Here is a 22,210-nt window from a genome sequence, read left to right on the forward strand (position 1 = left end):
AGCTATCACATTGATAAGTCTGACGCAAACCAAAACCTATCCTAAGCCATAGTCTTTTTGATCATTCCACATGCTTATGGAAGTTGAACAACATAAAATGAAGACGATAAAAGAACAGGTGTATTTGAACTCTAGTCTCATGAATAACACTGGTTGTACCATGACCTTCCAGAGAGCCAAGAAGTTAGTTCTGGAGGAAATAGAGCCAGAAGCCTCTTTAAAAGACTAGGAGACTTTATCTAGTTTATTTCAGATACATCAGTAGAAAGCAATTGCTAAAGGAGGATATTTCACTTGGTAAAGAATTAAGAAAGAGACTCAACAAATAGGATTCATATGGTGGCTACCACCGTGAAATGAAACAGCAATGATTGTGAGGAAGAAACTACTACATTTTCACTTTGTAGACATGGAAGACATAATTATTTCAATCAGAAGAAACACACTGAAGAATGCCTTATTGGAAAAAAAAATTGTGTCATAGTATCAATACTAAGGTTATTTTCATGTATCCACATGGCTAGGTCATGGTCTCCAGTACTTGGTGAAGTAATAGTTGAGATAATACTATGAAGTGGTTACAACTGATTAAATCTATTTTCCTTAAGTAAATCAGATTATCCTTCATAATATTGGTGAGCCTCCTCTTTGGCTGAAATCCTTAAGGGAAAAAGAAGTGAATTTTCTTAGAAAATATTTTCTCTCTAAGCTATTAATAGACATCTCACAACTTCTCCACACTTTCTATTGCTAGATCTAAGAAGTTTGGGATACAGGATTACAGGAACCTCTTCTGTGCCCTCTGATTTATGAATTTTGGGATATAAGAATGAGCAATCTCTAGCCTGTCCATGACCAAAGACTTTGACCTTGCCAGTTATATAATCATAGATGTAATTGTTTTTGTTGTTGTTTAATGGACGTCATCTATCTTTCTCTCTCTCCTTCCCTTTGTACTTACTATAGGTATATCAGTCTGTCATAGTCTTTGTCTAGTATGTGGCTATAATAATCAAAGCTATGTCATTAGCTCAAATATCATCTGGGGCACACATAGGGAAGAAGATTCTGTGGTGTTTCCAAGTTTAAAGAGGGTGCTAGAAAGACCTAGGGATCTACATCTTAAATTTAGCAATGTGAATATTGTCAAATTCTGTGATGAAAGAGGAGATGCTGCGTTTGAAAACCAAACCCATTGCCTTCGAGACAATGCTGCCTCATAGTGACCCCATAGGACAGGTAAAAACTGCCCCTGTGAGTTTCCAAGACGAAGTCTTTATGGGTCTAAGGACGCCTTCTTCCTCCAGAGGAGTGGCTGGTGGTTTAGGAACTATAGATCACGTAGCTAGTAACTCAATGGAACCACTCTGGCACCAGGGCTCCCTGGTGTTTGGAAGGACCTCAAACAATGGAGTGCCCTCAACAATGGATTCCCTTGCATCAGAAGGTGGCAGGCACAGGGCTGAGTTTGTTTGTTTGTTGCACATGCAGTCATCAAGAGCCCAAACTGACCAAAGGCAGCTAACAATCAAAGGCTTTATAGTAGAAATTCCGGTTTCACCAGCATTATCTTTCTATGTACAATACAATGACTTTTTCCGAAAAGATTCCCGAAATATGTAATCTACTCTTCCCTTAAGTTTGTACCTTTAGTTCCAAACTAAGACTTTAGGGTATAATATTTTTCATTATGCCCAGCTGCTTATATCTGACCTAATGGTATCAAAATCATAATTATTTCAAGTAAGAGGCTTAGTTCTATTTATAACACCAAGGAGTATAAAGAACTCTACATGACCGCTATGTCCTCTTCTCCAACTCCAAACACACACCATGCTGGATGTTGTGGAGCTAGCTCCCAGAACCTTCTTTTGAGCCTCGATATGCCCTTAGATTTGAATCACCGGCAGCCGTCTTTTAAATCAGTCTTTACCTACGTCCTGCCAAGTGCCATATTTTCAGTGCCTTTTCACCTGAGGGGCTTCTCCTCTGGCACTATCTCTGACAGTGAGCCAGGGTTTCATAAGGTTTTCAGTGGCTCATACCTCAGAAGTAGACAGCCTAATCCTTCTTCATAGTCGGTTCTTACTCAGGAAAAGCTGTTGCTTTTGAATGACCTTGCTGGTATTTGAAATGCCAGTAATATACTTCCCACACCACAGTAACGCACAAACTACCTCAGCAGGACAAACTGACAGACAATTGAAGTCTCAGCTAGGGTCAATGAGTGAATGTGAAGCCTAGGATGTCTATTTAAAGGATTGCTCTTTATTATCCGATTGAATGTAGTTGAGGCATAATTCAGAAAAGGTCAACTGCTTTCTGCCACTCTTCCTAATGTTATCTCAGAACATCATCATACAAGTTAAGTTTCTATGTGAACCTCTTTTTGAGTGATAAAGAATAATGTGTAGGAAATATGAACATTAAGCATTTGTTTTAAAAATATATTGTCACCATTATTGAGATTAATGGCTAGTGCATAATGTAACCTTGGGTAAATGCATTCCAGAAATTAAACTTTAGTCTTTATTTACATATATTTATTTAAAAGCTATTAAAAATGTGGGAAATGGGGAACCATTTTGAGCTCGATGAATTCTATATTCTTAAACCAGCTTCTTGTGCAAAACAAAGAATGAAAGGTTTTTATTCAAGGGTATTACTTAGTTATATTAATAAAATTTTTGAAAAGAATTTATAAAAAATACATTTAAAAGAGAAAGTTGTTTTCTCCTAAGGAGCGAGTTCCTGTTTCTATTCTCTGTCAGTAGGGGAGGTGCCGTTGTTTCAAAGGTTATATACCTCTGGTGAGAGAATGAAATAAACAGACAACCAGTTCATTTGAAATGATAGCTATAGGAAGGCAGCTACATTCATTTCTATTCAGGAAATTTATAGAGAACATGTTCTTCAAGGTGACCCATAAGATCTGCCGTAAGTATACACTATCTAACTAGCAGTATGCCTGTCTAAAACAATAATGATGATGATAGCGATGCATTTTTAAAAGGAACTGATGATCTGCTCCATAAATCTTCACCTAAGTGACAAGACGTTTGATACATATTTTTAGTAAAATTGTCTTTTTAAAAAAAAGTTGGCATGCAAGAAGAAAAAACAGCTCGATACTCTGTTGTGTCTAAAAGGTGATGGACAGAGAATCATCACAAATTCAAAAATGAAATGCGTTTTCTAAAACACTTCTTCCAGGTTCATTGGTGTAGCAAATGGAAGTGTTGAACAATGACCCCCTGCTACTTCCAGACACACATGCAGGTGGTTATCATTGGCGTGATGACATCTTTCCCTCCCGAAGACACCTAATCACTCGCTGATCTGTGTTGTTAAGGAAGCAGATCTCCCCTTTTAATTTTTCCTTTGAAATTTCTCAACCATTGCAACCTATAGTTGTCACTACGAAGTATATATCTTTGAAATACTATGGGTCATCAAACGGGCAGTACTACTGTACAGTCATCTCTGTAACCAGGACCTCAATTCCTTGAACGTAACAATTATGAGGATGTCGCAAACAGGCAGGGTTTCCTTCTGTTGTACATACAGTTTCTGTGAGGCTCGAGGCCACCTTCACAACAAATTCTTTTCCCAACACAACCTAAGTCGTCGAATTGCTCCTCTCGTATGGGTTCTCTGAAGGATCTGAACGCTAGCAGTGTTTTAAGCCTTGATAAAATCAGAAAAGAAGGGCGCTCTTCCTTAACTGACGTCCACCAGAATGATGACATAGATTAAACAATGGCTTCAAGTCTACTTGTGTGGATTGACTAGTTGATTATTCCTTATTACATGGCATCTTCCTATATGCAATATTCAGGAGTACCTGGGCAAAGCAGACTGTCAGATGCACAACTACTAGCCAAAAGGGGAGCATGTTGAATCCATTGAGAGACAACTTGTTAGACAGACCTGGCAATGCTACCAAAAGGTCACAGATTTGAAAAGCACAGAGAACAATTTTACTCTGGACACAGGTAATCACCATGATTCTGACTCAGCTTGAAGGCAACTCACAACATCAGCATTTAATTATAGTATATTATAAGATTTATTAGAATATGATTAGAGGGAGTTCTGAGATCTTGTGAGTGAATGGAATGAAAATATACCATTATTACTTGAACTGTTAAAGATATCCGCTAATATCATGTTATGGTTAAATTAGGTAATTAGATTAGAGTGGATCAGATTAGATTAGAAATTGCTGACTTTTTTTAACAACCCAACTTGTACCCACTGTGTCAGGGCCACTGATATGAGAGTAGGACGTGGGCTTCATAATTTTGCTCACACTTATTTTTTGTGCCAGTACCAGAGGTGAGCCCCTAGAGCTAATTTAATGAACTCCAAAATGAGTTAGAGACTTGGGTAATATTTTATTTTAATTCTGTAATCAAAGTAAACATGAGGCATAACAAAATAATAGGCATGTAAAATAATTATTTTAAAGAAATTGCTGACTATACATTATCATATTGTATGAACACTCTTCAACTTGATGGACCCTAGACAAACGTCTTGAGAAACACTACTCATGTTTTGTGTGTCTTAGAACCGTGCTCCAGAGAAATGTTTTCTAATCCCTTTTCATTGTAAACTGGGAGAGGGTGTACCCTTCAGAACCTCAACATTGTATTCAGCAATTTAAACTATAAATGAAATGTCCCAATACTTTATCTTTCACTGACTCCTCTTTCTCTCATCCCTCTTTCATTTCAAGTCAACACCAGCAGTAGTTTAGCCCATTGCTCTCCATTTCCTCCTTTAGCCCTCCCCTCCCTTGGCAAGCTCCAAAGTTTGTTCCCCCTGGTATGACAAAAGTCTCTATGTTTTTCCAATTATAAAAGTGATCTCACATAATATCTCTCCTTTTGTGAATGGCTGCTTTCATTCAGAAAAATGTTCTGTGCTTATCCATACCATGAGGTGTTTCTTGATTTCATGATTGTTTTTTAGAGATGCATAGTATCCCTTCAAAAAAGGAGGCCAAAAATTAATCGATTCATTTGAATTATGGTGCTGACAAAGAATATTGAATGTACTATAAACTGACAAAACAAAACAAGAAAAATATTGATATTAACTCCCAATAAAATGGTTTCAGGGGAAAAAGTCAAAATCAAACATCTGTCTTGGAGAAAATACAGCCAGAATGATCCTTAAAAGCAAGGACAGTAAGACATTGTCTCACATAATTTGGTTACCAGGTGAGACCAGTCCTTGGGAAAGGACGCCACGTTTGGCAAAGTAGAGGGGCAGCAAAAAAAGCAGAAGATCCCTGACAAAGATGATTGACGTAGTGGCTGCAGCAATTGGCTCAAACCTAAGATCAATTTGAAGAGGATGAAAACCAGGCTGTGTTTCATTCTGTTGAATGTAGGTTTGCTATGAATCGAAACTTACTCACGGGAAACTACCAACAATAATATTTCCCTTGGTGTATTTACTAGAGGTTTTTTTTTATCCATTATCCTACTGATGGACATTTAGTTGTTTCCATCTTCTTACTGCTGTGAATATGCTGAGTGAACATAGGTCTTGTCACATTATGACATAACTCTTACTTCTGCAGGATATCTCCTCAGCAGGGGGATAGTTGAGTAGAAATAGAATTTCTCTCCCTGTGGAGGAGAAGTCAACCTATTGCACTTTCCACTGAGGTTGTACGTATTTATATTCCCACTGACATGAGTCAGTGTTCGCGTCTCTCCACAGCCTTTCCAGCATTCATATTGTTGTGTGATGTATTATAGTTATTTTATTTGGTTGTCAATGGTGGTTATCTTATTGTTGCTTTTATTTGTATATCTCAGAAGGCAAGTAATTGTGAGCATTTCTTCATATGTTTACTGGCAATTTAGTTATTTGCCCTCCACCTCCCCCTCCCTCCACCCATTGATGTATGTTAGGCCTGATCTGGCTTTCAAAGCTTTTTGTATTGTTTTTCATGTTGGGGTTTATCTCAGATGCAGTTTGGGGGGTCACCCTTTGAATATGTGCTATCTGTTTTTCCGATTGTCAGTCTGTGAATCCCAGGATTGATGAACCTGTAGGGACAGCAAGTAGAATGAGGGTTTCGGGGGAGGGAGGCGGGGGCAGCGGGGTTAAGGGACATAACAAGGAAGGAAAAAATGCTTTAAAACGGATCGTGGTCGCAATTGTACAATAGTGCTTGATGTGATTGAACTGTGGAATGATATGAGATCTGTATTAACTTCTGATAAAATTGATTGGTGGGGAAATTAATTTTATATTTAATATGCTAATGCATTTTAACCGATAAATTTTAATCAATAAATAGATGATATTTTTGACAAAACGGAGTGTGATGTAGGAATAGAAATGATGAAAAATTATCTCTCTAATTCTAGAGTATATGTTGAATTAAAGCATTAGCTACTTTATACTTCCATTTATATGAAGATCTAAAATAGATAATAAAACACTAGATGGAAATTGCCATAAAGTGGACTTATCTTTAGAGATGTAGAGAGAGGGAGGGGCAGTGAATATTCTGTGGCACTGGAAATGTTCTAATGCCATGGTCAGCGTGCTGCAAACATGAGTGTATTCTTTTGTAGATACACATTCAGCTATATGACAAGATTTGTGAACTTTACTATTTGAATGTTAAACCGACAAAAATATCCATAATTAGTATCACTGTAAGTTTGTTTTGAATCACGAAGTAGCTTAGAGAGGGGAAATGGCTCCAGGCAGACTTCATTTTGTTTTATTTTATTTTCATTTTCCATGATGTATTAAAACCTTTCAATTTCTGGATAATCCTGTATGCTTTGTTTAATGATGTAATTTTATAAAATCCTAGTATACAAAACATTTTATTAGCTATGGATTTCTGCCAATTTGTAGACAAGTAATTTTTAACAAAATTGGTTAAATGTAGAATATGCACATAACTATGTGGGAAAATTTATACTGTTTTACTCATTCCATTTAAAATCAAAATTATACTTCATTTGCAGAAAGATAACTGAAGCAGGTGTCTCATATGTTTTACGCAGGACAGAAGGATATAGTAATTGGGTTGTAGGAATTTGTACTCCTGATTGAAACATGTGCACTGGAAAACAGTCTGAAAGAGATCATTAACCACATAGTTTTGTGGTGTTATTTTGTTTTCTGAGCAAAGTTGAAATTTCATATAATATAACAGAAAATAGAGCATATTTTCTTGAGCATACAGTTTGGATAAATAGTGGTCGTCCTCACAATGTAGGCACATTATTGGTAAAAATATTTGGCTGTAACACTTTTCCAATGAAGGTGCACAGGGAACCAGATAAGGCAAAGAAGTGTTGCTTAGCAACAGCTTTCTCTTTAGATAGTACGTTAGGATTATAAAGGGGAAAATCTAAATCCTATCATTTAAAAAATTCCTCATGAGACCTTATTTTTTGTGTGAATAATTTCACTTTAAATTGTTCTTCTCCTACCCTCACTTCAGTACTAACTGTGATTTCTTATAAATAAAATGGGCATTTAAATAAATTATTTTCATTCGATTATTTGAAATGATTCACACAAGATAAAGACTAATTGAAATTATAAATAGGTCATCACCTTTTATGTCTACTCATTAACTTTGGGGGGAACATTTCATTGTGGTGTGGGTGAACATTACAGGACAAATTAGTTTCCCATTCAACAATTTATACATTTGATATTAGCTACACTTCCTTCAGAGTAGCAACACACTTCCCACTTCCTTGAGGGCTCCTTGTTTCTGCTTGCCCATTTTCCCTGCCCTATCCTGCCTTCTGAATTTTTGTTTTGGGGAAAATGTTGGCCTTATATGGTTGGCTGTTCTGAAAAGGATGTTTTCTACTGGAGGTTGTTAATATTGTCAAGTGTCAACAAGAGGGTCCATTCATAGCACAACAGAACTGTTCCTAGGCTTGAGCCCATTCTTGTTCCATCTGCAGGATGCTTATTGTTCTATTGAAAGGTGATCTCCAGAAGTGGATTCAGTGCTAGCCTTGAGGGGGTCATAACATCTTGGAAATTACACCTGTTCCTCTCAGGCCATGAAACCTGACCTTTTCTGTAACTTGGAATGTTGCTCTACATTTTTCTCCTATTTTGTCCATGCCCCTCTATTATGATCTCTGTCAGGGCAATCAGTACTGGTGGCCTGGTATCAGCTAGCTCCTCTGGTCTACTTTTGGTGGTATAACACAGTCACTCCTCAAAAGGATGCAGTTTTTCCCTCACTCAAGGAGTTGTGGCTCTGTGAACTAGCATAGACCTAGAAATTTAGAAGCCATTACTGTCTGTTCATCAATATTTAAATTAGACTGTCATTCGCCTGATCTAGAATTGTTTTCCTCATACATATTAAGTAAATATTTAGTATGTTTCTCTTCTATTTCACAATCAATGCTCATGGAAGCAGCAGTCAGGAAATCAAATGACTCATTGCATTTGGTAAATTAGTCACTGAAGATCTCTTTTAAATATTCAAAATAAGGCTGTTCTTTGAGGGCTAAGGTGTGCCTGACCCAAAACCATGGTATTTTCAATTTCTCATATGTATGTGAAATGTTGGCAATGAATTAAGAAGACTGAAGAATAATTGATGCATGCATTGAAATTATAGGTCTGGTAAAGAAAATCAAATGTCAAGAATATTGACTAGGGAATGCAAAAAGGAAAAAAACACAAATCTGTATTGAAGGAAGTACAGTAAGGATGTTCTTTAGAGGCAAGGATGGCAAGACTCTGTCTCATATCTTGGACACGTTATTAGGAGAGAACAGTCTCTGGAGAAGGACATTCTGCTTGGTAAAGTAGAGGGTCGGGGGAAAAGAGGAAGGTCTTGAGAAGATGAAATGACACAGTGGCTGCAACAATGGGCTCAAACATAAGAAAATATGTGAGCATGGCACAGGATGGGGTAGTGCTTTGTTCTGTTGTAAACGGGGGCCCTGTGACTCAGAACTGACTCAATTTGAGACACCTAAACATCATAGATTGCCCTCCTAGGGACATTGCCTATTGGTCAATGCTGTAAGTCAGGATATCTGGCCTCCTGCTTTGATGCTGCGGTCCATGATGATGACTACACCCACTAATCTTTGTTCATAAAGGGCTTCTCCTTGGCCCATAATTCCATGGGGCCTTATTAGTCCCAATGCAGTCAGTTATCGGGTCAAAACTGGCTGACATAAAATAACAATCATAGGAGTTTTCAGAGAAGCCAGGTCTCCCTTCACAAATGTGTTCCTCACTGTTTTGGTAAAAAATGATGTCCTCTTGGTATTCCACTTGGGCTTAGCCTGATAAATTCACTATAACATGGCAATTTTTCTAAGTCTTTGGATACCTTCTTCCAATGTATACCAAGGTAGGTCTGCTACTTCAACTTGACTTAGTATAGACCATTTCACAACTTATGATTCAGAAACCCAATCAAATAAACCATTAGATCATCTCTTAACCTCTCTAGGTGAAATAGCGAATGAAGAATCTGTCCTTACTGGGCTCATTCATATCAGTAAACTCAGATTGATCTAACCTGTTGTTCCTTGAAATCCAGGCATATATCCTTTAGGTTTTCATTTGAACATATTAGAACTTTCATCAGCTTTTTTATGAGTATAACACCCTTCTTCCAGGGTCACCAACTGATATTTATCAATGAGCATTCACTGGGACCGAGAAGCTAAACTAGGTTCTGAGGGTTTCTCTGGAAACTTGCAGCATATGTTTTGCCTCAGGCAATGCTCTAGATACAAACCAGCTGCCACTTCAGCATTCATTCTGTTGTTGTTGTGAGGTGCCAGCGAGTCAGTTCTGACCCATATCAACACTATGCACAGCAAAGCAAAACACTGCCCAGACCTGTGCCATCCGCACCATTGTTCCTATGCGTGAGTCCATTGTTGCAGCCACAGGATCACTCAGACTCTTGAGGGACTTCCTCTCCTTCACTGTCCTCTGAATTTGTAAAATATGATGTCCTTCTGCAGGGACTGGTTTCTACTGGCAACATGCCCAAAGCATGTAAATCAGTCTCCCCATTTGTGCCTGTAAAGAACCCTCTGGCTATACACCTTCCAAGATTCCAATACAGATTGGTTTGTACTTTAAGCCAGTCCCTGGCACTGTCAATATTCTTTTGTAGCACCACAATGCAAATGTCTCAAATATTCGTCAGTCTTCTTTATTTAGTCCAACATTCACATTCAAATGAGGCAATGGAAAATGCCATGGCTTGGGTAAATTGCGGTTTAATTTTCAAATTAACATCCTAGTTTGTCAATATTCTCAGGAGGGCTTGTGCAGCAGATTTGCCTAATGTAACATGTCTTCTGTTCTTCTGACTGCTGCTTACATTGGCATTGATTGTGGTTCCAAGCAAGACAAAATCCTTGACAACTTTTCTCCATTTACCATGATGTTTCCTAATGGTCCAGCTGTGAGGATTTTGGTTTTCCTTACATTGAGTTGTAATCCACACGGAAGGCTGTAATCCTTAATCTTCATCAGCAAATCTTTCAAGTCCTTCTTATTTTCATCAAGCAAAGTCCTGTCGTGTGCATAGTGTAGATTGTTAGTAAGCCTTCCTCCAATTCAGAAGCTACATGCTTACTTCATATAATATAGCTTCTCTGATTATTTGCTCAAAACACGGATTGAATAAATACTGTGAAAGGATACAAACCTGTCACCTACCGTTCCTGATTTTAAACCATGCAGTAGTCTCTTATTCTGCTTGGCACAACTCCCCTTGATCTGTGTATAACGTCAACATGGGCACAAGAAAGTGTTCTAGAATTACCATTCTTCTCAAGGTTATCCGGTTTGTTATGATTTACACAGTCAAATGCCTTGGCACAGTCAATAAAATACAAGTAAATATCTTTCTGGTATCTTCTGCGTGATGCCACGATCTGTAGGACATCAGCAATGATAACCCTTGTTCTTAGTCCTCCTCTGAATTCAGCCGGGACCTCTGGAAGCTCCCTGTCAACATACTGCTGAAACCATTGTTGGAGAATCTTCTTCAAAATTTTACTTGCATGTGATATCAGTGATGCTGTTCTGTAGTTTGAGAATTCTCTTAGGTCACATTCATTTGGAATGGGTACAAATAATGACCTTTTCCAGTCAGTGGGCCAAGGAGCTGTCACTCTAATTTCCTGGGATGGATGAGTATTTCGAGTATTTTATCAGCACGTTGAAACATTCCAACTTGTATTCCATCTATTCATGAAGACTTGTTTTGGGTTAATGCTTTCAGTGCAGCTTGACATTCTTCCTTTAGCACCGCTAGTTCTTGCTGATATGCCACCTGTTGAAATGGGGAATATGGACTGGCTCTTTTGGTTCAGTGACACTGTGTATTCTTCCCCTCTCCTTTGATACTTCCTGCATCATTCAATATTTTGCCCATAGAAACTTTCAAATTTACAAATCAAAGCTTGAATTTTTTTCATGAGTTCTTTCGGTTCAAGATATGCTGAGCCTGTTCTTCCCTTTTTGGGGTTCTAATTCTGGTTTTACACATTTCATTAAAATATTTGGCTTTGTTTGAAAATTTCTATTCAGTCCTTGGACTTCATATTTTTTCTATTTTCTTTAACTAATCCACAATTAAGATCAAATTTCAGTCTATTCTGATATGCCCTTTGATCTTTTATTTCTTTCCTGTCTTTTTAATTATTTTTTGCATTCTGCATGAATTATGCATTTTTATTACCATCCAGTTATTGCAACTCATAGCAACCCTAGAGGACAGGGTAGAACTGCCCTTGTGGGTGTCTGAGACTGTAACGCTTTTTCAAATTAATCATTGTATTAGGGGCCATTATAAATCTTATAACAATCTATCATTGAATTGTATTAAGCATACAGGGACATATGTTGCCATCAACATTTCCAAAACTTTTCATTTCTACTTGAGTCCTTGGTATCAGCTCCTCACCCCTTCCCCCCCTCCTACCTTCCCACCCTCTTTAATCCTTGATCAATTATATATTATTATTGTTATTTTGTATTTTACACCATCTGTTGACTCCCTTCACCAAATTTCTGTTATTCGTCCCCTTGGTGGGGTGGGAGACATATATCCAACCTTTTGATGAGTTTCTCCTTTCTCCCCTCCATGCCCTCATCCCCTCATGGCATCACTACCACACCACTGTGCTGAGGGTTTATCTGTCCTTGATTCCATGTGTCAGGAACTCTTATCTGTACCAATGTGCGCACTCCAATCTAGCTGGATTTGTAAGGTAGAACTGGGTTTTGGTAGTGGTGGGGAGGAAGCATTTGGGAACTAGAGGAATGATATGTGTTTCATCAGTGCTATACTGCACTCTGGTGAATCGTCCCTTCCTTGTAACCCATCTGTGGGGGGTGCCCAATTGTCTACAGATGGGCTTTGGGTCTCCAATCCAATCTCCTTCATTCACATTCATATAATTGTTTGTTTTGGATCTTTTGATACCTAGTGCTTGACCCCATTGGCACCTCATGATCACAGAGGCTGGTGTGCTTCTTCTATGTGGGCTTAGATGCTTCCCTGCTATATGTATGCTTGTTTAACTTCAAGCCTTTAAGACTCCAGACACTATATCTTCTTCTTCTTTTTAATTAGAAGATCATTTTATTGTGGGCTCTTACAGCTCTTATAACAATACATTCATTAATTGTATAAAGCATATTTGTGTATAGGTTGCCAACATTTTTTTTCTAGCCATTTACTTTCTATTGAGCCCTTGGTATCAGTTTCTCCTTTTCCCTCTCCCCACCACATGACCCCTTGGAAAATTATAGATATTATATTTGTAGATATTATATTAAAATATTTCATATCTATAATTTACATTTCCCCCTTCAAACAATGTGGCAGAAAATTTAAATCTGAACATCAGATGGCATGAAATAAAAAAGACAATCTTGGAAATAAATGAGAGATTGGAATAGCAATAAAGAAAAGCAGAAAAAAATGAGCATTTACTCTATTAAAAATCAGTAAAATTAACAAGTCTCTAGCTATGCTAATGAAAAAAAAAGAACACCCAGGAACAAATTTAAATTCTTATGTGAAAAATACAAAACTTGTATAAAAGAAAGAAAATACATATAAACCCACTGCCATTAAAAGGAATGTAATCGAGGATTGAGAGCAAATGCATGTGTAGATAGAATTTTCCATTGGGAAAATAGTTTTCATAATATAAGTATTTCTATTCAAGTATGCTTCCATCTATTATTATAGATTTTGACAGTTTATGATTATTAAACTTTCATATTAAAAGTTGTATGCCATGAAATTTTTATAAATTTACTTGAGTTTCATGATTAAGGTAGATACAGAGATAGGAAAAATAAAATACATTGGAGAATCTGTCTCAAGATTGAATGCGTAAGAGCTAGCTAATATTATACACAATAACTATGTTTCCAAAGTTTGCATTCTATTTATCATGTCACCTTCTAATACTATATAGGTTATTATTCTAATGAATAGGACATTTTTTATTAATTATTTACATATTTAAACTATTATGTCTATTAAAATAGTTTATGCTACGAATGCACTTATTTTAAGAATAAATATCATCTCAATTTTAAAAAGTACTTTAAGCATCACCACAACTCATTTAGTATTGATTTATTTTACATTTTTATGAAAAACAAGTCTGGAAAAAGTCATGTAGTCTGAAAAGTTAAACTTTTTCAGAATTTTTACTGGCCAATATTATATTTCATTTTTGTAGATTTCATCCAATTACAGTAAAATTTTAGAAAGTTGGAAGTTGTGTAAGTCAGTCACAAGTCAGAGAAGGAAAATTAAACTATTTTCCACTAATAGAAAGCAGTGGGAAAGTGTTAAGAATGCACCCTCGGAGAAGAAGAAAACTGGGAGACCAGATAAAATAAGGTAGAGCAGTTGAGTCCCAACTCTGCACTTCACTGTGCCCATGGGAAAGCTGTCACCTATCCAGACTTTTGAAGTAAGTTCTAATGGTCCACTTTAAAAGAACTCAATCCCCTTATTTGCTATGAAGCAATTCCACACCGAGAGTTTGTGCATTGTCTCTGTACTCCATTTCTACATTGGAGAAAACTTTATTTCAAATGTTGGCAACCTATCTTCCCATTTATATACCATGAAGGAGTGTAATTTCTTGTGATAAGAAAAATCTAACTGAGCAAAAGAAATCTGTTAAAATAGATGAAAAGCGATTTACACACAATAACACCTTGCTGGGCAAGGAATCTTTTCAAATGTTAAAAATTGTGTTATCATAGATGAAAGTAAATTGATATAACTCTCTAAATGCTTAGGAGAAAGGTGACATGTTCCACTCCCCTAAAGCTGTCCTGTCTCTGAAGCCCACAAGTGGAGTTCTGCTCCATCCTCGACGGTGCACATGAGGCAGAATGGCCGTTTTCCAGAGTTTCAATTTTTCACTGATACCTAACCATTATGCATTATCCAAAATGAATTTGCAGTGATATTTTATACAGAGACTCTGTATTTCTATATAATTTTGCATATATGTGTTCACTACAGCTGAAAGACTATTCTTATGATGATTACTAGTAGAAGATAATGCAGAATAGAGCTTTTGTTCCATTAGTTTCTCCCATATACCACTTTAGTTGATTCATCCAGAAAATCATAATAATACAGTGTATACAAGGGAGTAATTTATTTTCTCCTTCATATTTTCATTTTCATCAACTCAAGAGAAGACCTACATTTACTTAGATTTTCTCATTCAATGTACCTCAAATTCCTCAAGTAAAATATTCTCTTCTGAAATGGAACATGTCATTTGGTTTTTTTGAAGAATATATTTTGGTAAGTTTCAGAATGAAGAAAAGGCAGTCAATATAAACCAAAATAATTATAGGATGCTGTCAGGTAGAACAGGGTGAAACAAAAAAAAAATTCAAGTTAATAATTTTATCTTACTAAATTATAGATCTGAAACCACTTCCTACGTGTTCCAGAATTATGCTCAGGACTCCAAGTTTTCTCTGAGTGAACAATTGGAAAAGAATGCAAGATGGTGTTTTAAATAAACAAAGCAGAATCCACAGATCTGATTCTCTAAAAGGAACGAAGGAAACACAGGTACTTCTATGACCTATCCTCTCCCCACCAAAGATGTTTCAACTCTTACCATCTTTTTTTCAGATGTTGTTGTTAGGTCCAGTAGAGTCCAGTCGTTCTAACACAGAATGACCCTGTGGCCAACAGAAAGGAAGACTGCCCTGTTGAGCGCCATTTCAAAATTGTTACTTTCCAGCCCATTGCTGCAGGCACTATGTCTTCCTCCTTTCACTACCATCTACCCTACCACATCATGTGCATTTCCAGGACTCATCTCTGATGAAACATGTTCCAAGTATATGAGATGAAGTCCAGCAGTCCTTGCTTCTAAGGAACATTTTGGTCTACTTCCAAGACAAATATGTCTGTTCTTTTGGCAGTCCATATTCTCCACCAGAAACTTAATTCAGATGCATCAATCCTTCATATGTATATAAAGTTGTAATCCACACTGAAGGCTGCAATAGTTGATTTGCATCAGCAAATTGTTCAAGTCCTCCTCACTGTCAGTAAGCAAGGCTCTGTCAGCTGCATATTGCAGGTTATTGATTAGCCTTCCATCCATCCTGATATCATGCCCTTCTGCACACAGTCAAACTCCTCGGATTAGTTGCTCACCATACAGGTTGAAGTGGTCTGGTGGGAGGATACAATCCTGACACCACCTTTCCTGATTTTCAACCAGGCAGCATTCCCTTGTTCCATTTGCACGACTGGCTCTCGATCCATGGACAGTTTACACATGAACATATCAGAGGGACTATTCTTCTCATGGGTATCTATGAGTGGCAAACTGAGGGACTGGGTGAAAAAATAATGAATTCTAATCCTCTATGCTCATAATTTTGCATCTGGATAGCCAACATTATTGGGGGGAAAGCTCACATCTATGAGATATAAATTAGTCTTAATATGCATTCTCATAACTGACACAGTCCCTTCAATAACCCCCCATAAAGGAACTGATATAAAAATGACACCATAAAATATGTCTCATACTTGTATCTGGCTATTCCCTGTGCCCAGAGGTCAACTGTAGATAAGAGCAATCAGGTTCTATTGACAATCCACTATAAAATGTACCAACGCCTTGGGGAGGGTGCAGGGGCATTTGAGGTCAACTAGTACTAGGTCAAGTCCTGAGTCATTTCATTGCCTCCTTATTAGACTACCCCCTTATGACATTACCATTAACTATGTAGTATTTAAGCTGTATGACATGCATGCTTCATGAAAGATCTGTAACCCCCATTATATATACCCAATGGAAAATACATTCACTCTCTCAGTCCTGATATGGGATGAGGAACCCCGTGCCTCGCTGTCTGTCTGTCCTTAATATTTTCTGCAATTGCAAAGCTACTCTTGAGTACCCGTTCAAGTGATGGGGACCCCGTACCCCAACATCCTTGTTTTCTTTTTATGATCCACACAATCAAATGCCATTGCATAGGCAATAAACCACAAGTAAATATCTTTCTGGTCTTGTCTCCTTTTAGCCAAGATTCATCTGATGTTGGCAATGGTATCCCTTGTTCCACATCCGCTTTTGGATCATGTCTGAACCTCTGGCAGCTCCCTGTCAATGTCCTGCTGCAACTGTTGCTATAATTTCTTCAGAAAATTTTTACTTACTTACATGTGATAGTAATCATATGGTTCTTTAATATGAGCATTTTGTTGAGTCTCCTTTCTTTTAAATGAAAAGAAATATGGAAATCTATCTTCCAGTCAGTTGGTCAGGTAGCTGTCTTCCAAATATATTAGCCTAGAGGAGTGACTACCTCCAATGCTTTATTAGCTTGTTGAAACATTTCACTTGATAGCCCATCAATTCCTAGAACCTTATTTTTAGCTAATATTTTAGGTGCAGCTTGAACTTCTTCATTCCTGTGTTAGTTCAGGTTGACAACAGAAACAGATTCAGGGGCATTTATATATGTATAGGAAAGAGCTTTATATGGAAGAGTAATTGTATATAGAGGAAATATCCCAGGCTAGTCCAGATCAAGTCCATAAGTCCAATATTAGCCCATTTTTCCAAAACTAGTTCATAAATTCATCTTGAGACTCATGTTGGAACTCACAATGATGCAGCATGCAGGAAGATCACAGGCCAGTGGGTGAAAACTCTGGTGGATCCAATGGCAGTGGAAGCATCATAGGGCTTTCTCTGCAGGCCTTGCCCCATGGCTTGCTCAAGTTTCAGTGTAGCTCCGCATGGATTGTTCACAGAAAAACAAAGGCAGAGAGAGAGAGAAGCTCTCCTGATTGCAGAATCAAGAAAAAGGAAGTTCCCAGAATCCTCAAGAGAAGGCCATACCCACAAGGAGGCATCATCAGACTGTGACTTGATTGACCGGCTAGACTCCATGCCCAGATTTATTTATCAAGTTGACATGAAATTATATAACTACTACACTTCACACCATTGTTTCTTACTCATATATTACCTCCTGAAATGGGGAATGTCTACTAATTATTTTGGTTACTATGACTCAGTATTCTTTGTATATAATTTTTAATGCTTCTTGAATCCGTCAATATTTTGCCCATAGACTCATTCGGTGTTACAACTGGAGATTTAATTTTTTCTTGAGTTCTTTCACTTTAAGATATGCTAAGTATGTTCTCCCTTCTGGTTTTCTAACTCTAGATGTATTGAGAGTTAGACATATTTCATTACAATATTTGACCTTGTCTTCTTGAGCTGGCCTTTGAAATTTTCAGTTCAGCTCTTTGACGTCAAAATTTTTCTGTTTGCCTTAGGAACTTTATGATTAAGAGCAACTTTTAGAGTCTCTTCTAGCATCCAATTGGACCTTTTATTTTCCTGGTCTCTTTAATTTTTACTTTCCTTATGTATGATGTTCTTGATGTCATCCCGCAGTTCACTAGGTCTCTGCCACTCTTCTGGACATCAAATCGATCCTTGAGATGATGTCAAAATTCAGGTAAGATATACTCTAGGTTTTAGTTTCCTTCAACTTCAACCTGAACTTAAAAATGAGAAATGACAGGCTTTTCCTGTACATGGCCACTTCCTTGGTGGTAGCTGCTGATATTGAGCATCTCTATCATCTTTTCCTAAAGATGTATTTTTTTTCTGTGTATTCCATATGGAGAAGTCAATGTTTCAAGTTGCTTTTTTATCTTATTGGGACATAAAAGGTATTTGCAATGAAGAAGATGCTGGTCTCACAAAATTCTATCCTGCTATCTCTAACTTCATTTTTCTGTGGAGGCCAACCAGATTTTAGTCCAGTGAAATCATTTGGCATTTTTAGAAGATGCCCTGGTCCTTCATCAAATCCACTGCCATCAAGATGATTCTGACTCCTAGCAAGTCCAAAGAATAGCGGGGACCTCCTCGTGGCCTGGCCAAGGCTGTAGTCATTACAGAAGCAGTCAGTCCCATCTTGTCCCAGTGAGAACCTGATGTGACCCAACTGCCCACCTTTTGATTAGCAGCTGAACTCATTAATAATTGCATTACCACAGGTTCTATTTATTCTCTCACAGTCTTATGAAATATTGATCACTCTTATTTTCTCTGCCTCAAAAGCTAAAACCCGAACCAATTTTCCTGTAGATCTATTCTCAAAGACATCATGCAATTTTGCCATTTGAAAAGTAGCTCTATCCCTCAAGGCAGAAGAAGCTTCACTTTTTTCTCCTCCCGTAGACATTCTGGGTAAATTTTATTGAACCTGTAAGTATAGGGTATCTTATGTGTGTTGTCTGGGGTGTTATTCTTTTATTTTTTTGTCATATTCACCCTCAACTTAGAGCCTACAGAGAGCAGAAGACATGCTATGTTTCTTTTAGTTTCCTCTGAATTTTCCCTCCAAAAATTTTGTAATAGATATATAGAATTAAAATATAATTTAAGGGTGCATTTTTTTTTAAAAAACTATAATTCCCAAGTCAAAGGTGCCTATCCAGGACTTGGTGTCCTGGTCGTGCAGTGGTTAAGTGCTCAATGGCTAATTCTCCCATTGAGCGACTAATGGTTTCAAACTGCTGACCTTGAGGTTAGTATCCCAATACATAACCTACCACTCCACCATGTATCCTGCTCTACTCATTGCAGATCCCATCATGATAAGTGTATAGTGTTAGAACACATCACAGGAGGGCACTAGGACCCTGAGAATCCTCGTGCAGTCAAGTTACCAGTAACCCTAACTCTCACAGAGGGAGAAGAAGGGTAATTATCAGACTAGGGTACAGATCTGACATCTGTGGAGCAGAGGAAGGAGGGGGATCCTGGGAGGGAGAGCCTGGCACAGTGCAGCACAGGTTTAAGGAGCGTTGGCACTGGTCCACCATTAAAGATGCCCAGCTCTTAACCATGTGACTGCTTTGCAAGTGACTCCTTGTCAGTCCAGGTGACTTGCTGGGGATAGCTGGTGAAAGCTATACCTCATGGCATTCAGAAGGGCAGGGGTTGAGAGCTTCAGTCAACTACTCTTCTCTCAGAGCAGACCTGTTGAGTAGTGCATTTTGTCTACCACCCCCCCACCCCCCCGCCTGGTATAGCCCTCTGATAACTGGTGAAAGCGACACCTCATGGCATTCAGAAGGGCAGGGGTTGAGAGCTTCAGCCAATTACTCTTCTCTCAGAGCAGAACTGTTGAGTAGTGCATTTTGTCTACCACCCCTCCCCCCCCCCCCCCCCCCCGGCCTGGTATAGCCCTCTGAGGGAGAAAGCACTGTAATCCTCATTTTACTGAACAGGAGACATAACGGCTCAGAGAGGTTCAGTAATTTTCTTCCAGTCTCACAGATAAGTAAGTGACAGGATGAAATTCAAGCACAGATTCTCCGACCTCGGAGACTTCACTCTCTATTATTTTCAAATTGTTGGAAAAGCAGTCGTAGAAATATTATCTATCATACTTACTCCAAAAGGCAATTGAATTATACTCATAGAATTATGTTCAACTGGGTAGTTTTAATATTTTCACAGGTATACTTTGCATTAAATCTCAGGTTAATAACATAGCAGAAATCTTAAAGTGACAGTTTGAAAAAGTGTCATTATACAAACAAACTTATGTAGGCTGAGTTTTGTACACAGTTTAAAAACTAAATATTTAAAATATCCATTTTATGCTTTAGTCTAGCTCTCAAACACCATTCCACCTCACACTAGAGTTATGAGGGAGTCCCCATGCAAAAATATACCAGTAATATGCAGTAATTAGGAATGTAGGGGATGAAAGCCAGTATTGCTCAAATTACCCAAAATTGATCGATTTTGGCAACCTTGGGAACACTTGTCCATGTAGTGTGCTATTCAATACTTTTGGAATTGCAGCGTTGCCACTCATCACTCCACTTCAATCCAGCCCATTGACAATTACAAATGAGGAAACTGAAGTCCATGAATAAAATTTTCAGGACCATATTGCTAACCATGGACGAGTAGAAGTCTCTTTTCTGTATCTATGAAACAAAAAGAACGTATGTTGTAGACATGAGGAGCTAAATCGCAAGTGATTCCTCTAAAGTAGGAAGCACTGCTTTTTAAGTTAAGTGAAAGACAAACAATAATAATGCTGGCTTTGTAATTAAAGTGTTTTGCAAATTAACGTGCTTTGTAATTCATGCCATTTCATATTCACCACAACTTTGTAATTTCTTTCCTAACAAAAAGGAAAATTGAAGAACACAAAAATTAAGGAATATGACTAAAAGTATAGTTTGTGTTAAATCTAAAAGTCAAGCCTAGCCAGATCCAGCCCCCGAGGAAAAGAGCTTTATGATTGACAGCCGTGAGAACGCTCGTGAGCAGAGCTCAGCTGTCGTCACTGCTTCCTATTGTGTCTAACAACAATTCCTTTCCTCAATCTCACAGAGTGAAGATTGAGCAACGGGCATTTTTCTGTAACAGCACAGGCTTTCCTCATATAGAACAGCACATTCTGCAATTTCTATTGCCTAGATTTGGTCTGTGTTCCCTTTTCTTCCCCTTCTTTTTCCTGTTTTCAATTAGAGTAAAATAACAAGGCTGGTGGAAATATATTTGCTGAACTCTAGGGAGTTGATCCAGGAAGCATATTCTTAAATCACCAGCGTTTAACAGTTGGAGTCTAGGGAAATGGCAGCCCCTCAGTTATAACACCGGTGTTGATCCAGCAAGTGGCTCGGCCAGCACGTTCTAATGTGGCAGGCAGAAATGAGAAATAAGATATTGAAAGCAGAAAGGCAAGAGCAAATAAATAAATAAAAGGAGAGAAGTAAACCCAGGAAATTTTATTGGAAAGGAGACCTACATGTTCTTTCTGGCACGGGCCATTGTAATTAGGAGAAGCACAATCAACAGAAGAACAGATAAATTATATGAAATTCAATGGGAAAAATAATGCAAGAGACAAATAAAATGATGCAATGCCTATAACTCAGAATTAATGAACAGTATTTATCATTAAGCAGGTTCTGATTTTTTAAAATGAAACACTTCATTTCATTATCTAAATGAAACTTTTCATACTTAATATTTTCTATGATCTGTTCTCTTAATCATAGATTTAAAAAAATCCATTTTTAGAATTTTTGTCTTCAAGATGAAGTACCTTTTTATCTTAAGTTTTATATTCTTTCTACTATGCTAAGTCTTCTCAGGAAACTAAGTTTAGTAGAGATTCTAAATGATCCATGTATTATTCCTTATATTAGATGTATAATTCAGTAGATCCTAATCTACACTCTATGTCCTTAATTTCTGTCGCCAACTGCTCTCAGATGAACTATTTTGATGCCTTAAGCCCACTTTCATGGGTAACTTTTCATGGAAACTGCAGAGTTTAGAGAGTGATGTCTTCCTGGAATATTTCTGTACAAATTGCTTGCAGCTTTTTGCCTTGGGCTGTCAGAATAATTTATCCCCCATGTGACACTTGTGTTCTTTACTCTATTGGTAATTTTTTATAATTTATCTCAGTGCCAATCTTGAACCTTGCCTAGTTTCTAATGAAAAGGCATGAAAAACAACAACCCAATGTTGTTCCTTGTTGGGGGTTAACCAATCAACTCTGTCTACAAGGAGCCCAGCACATTTACTGTAAACTGCAGAGTGTATAAACTGAA

The sequence above is a fragment of the Tenrec ecaudatus genome, chromosome 10 (assembly GCF_050624435.1).
Source record: "Tenrec ecaudatus isolate mTenEca1 chromosome 10, mTenEca1.hap1, whole genome shotgun sequence".
Classification (NCBI taxonomy): domain Eukaryota; kingdom Metazoa; phylum Chordata; class Mammalia; order Afrosoricida; family Tenrecidae; genus Tenrec; species Tenrec ecaudatus.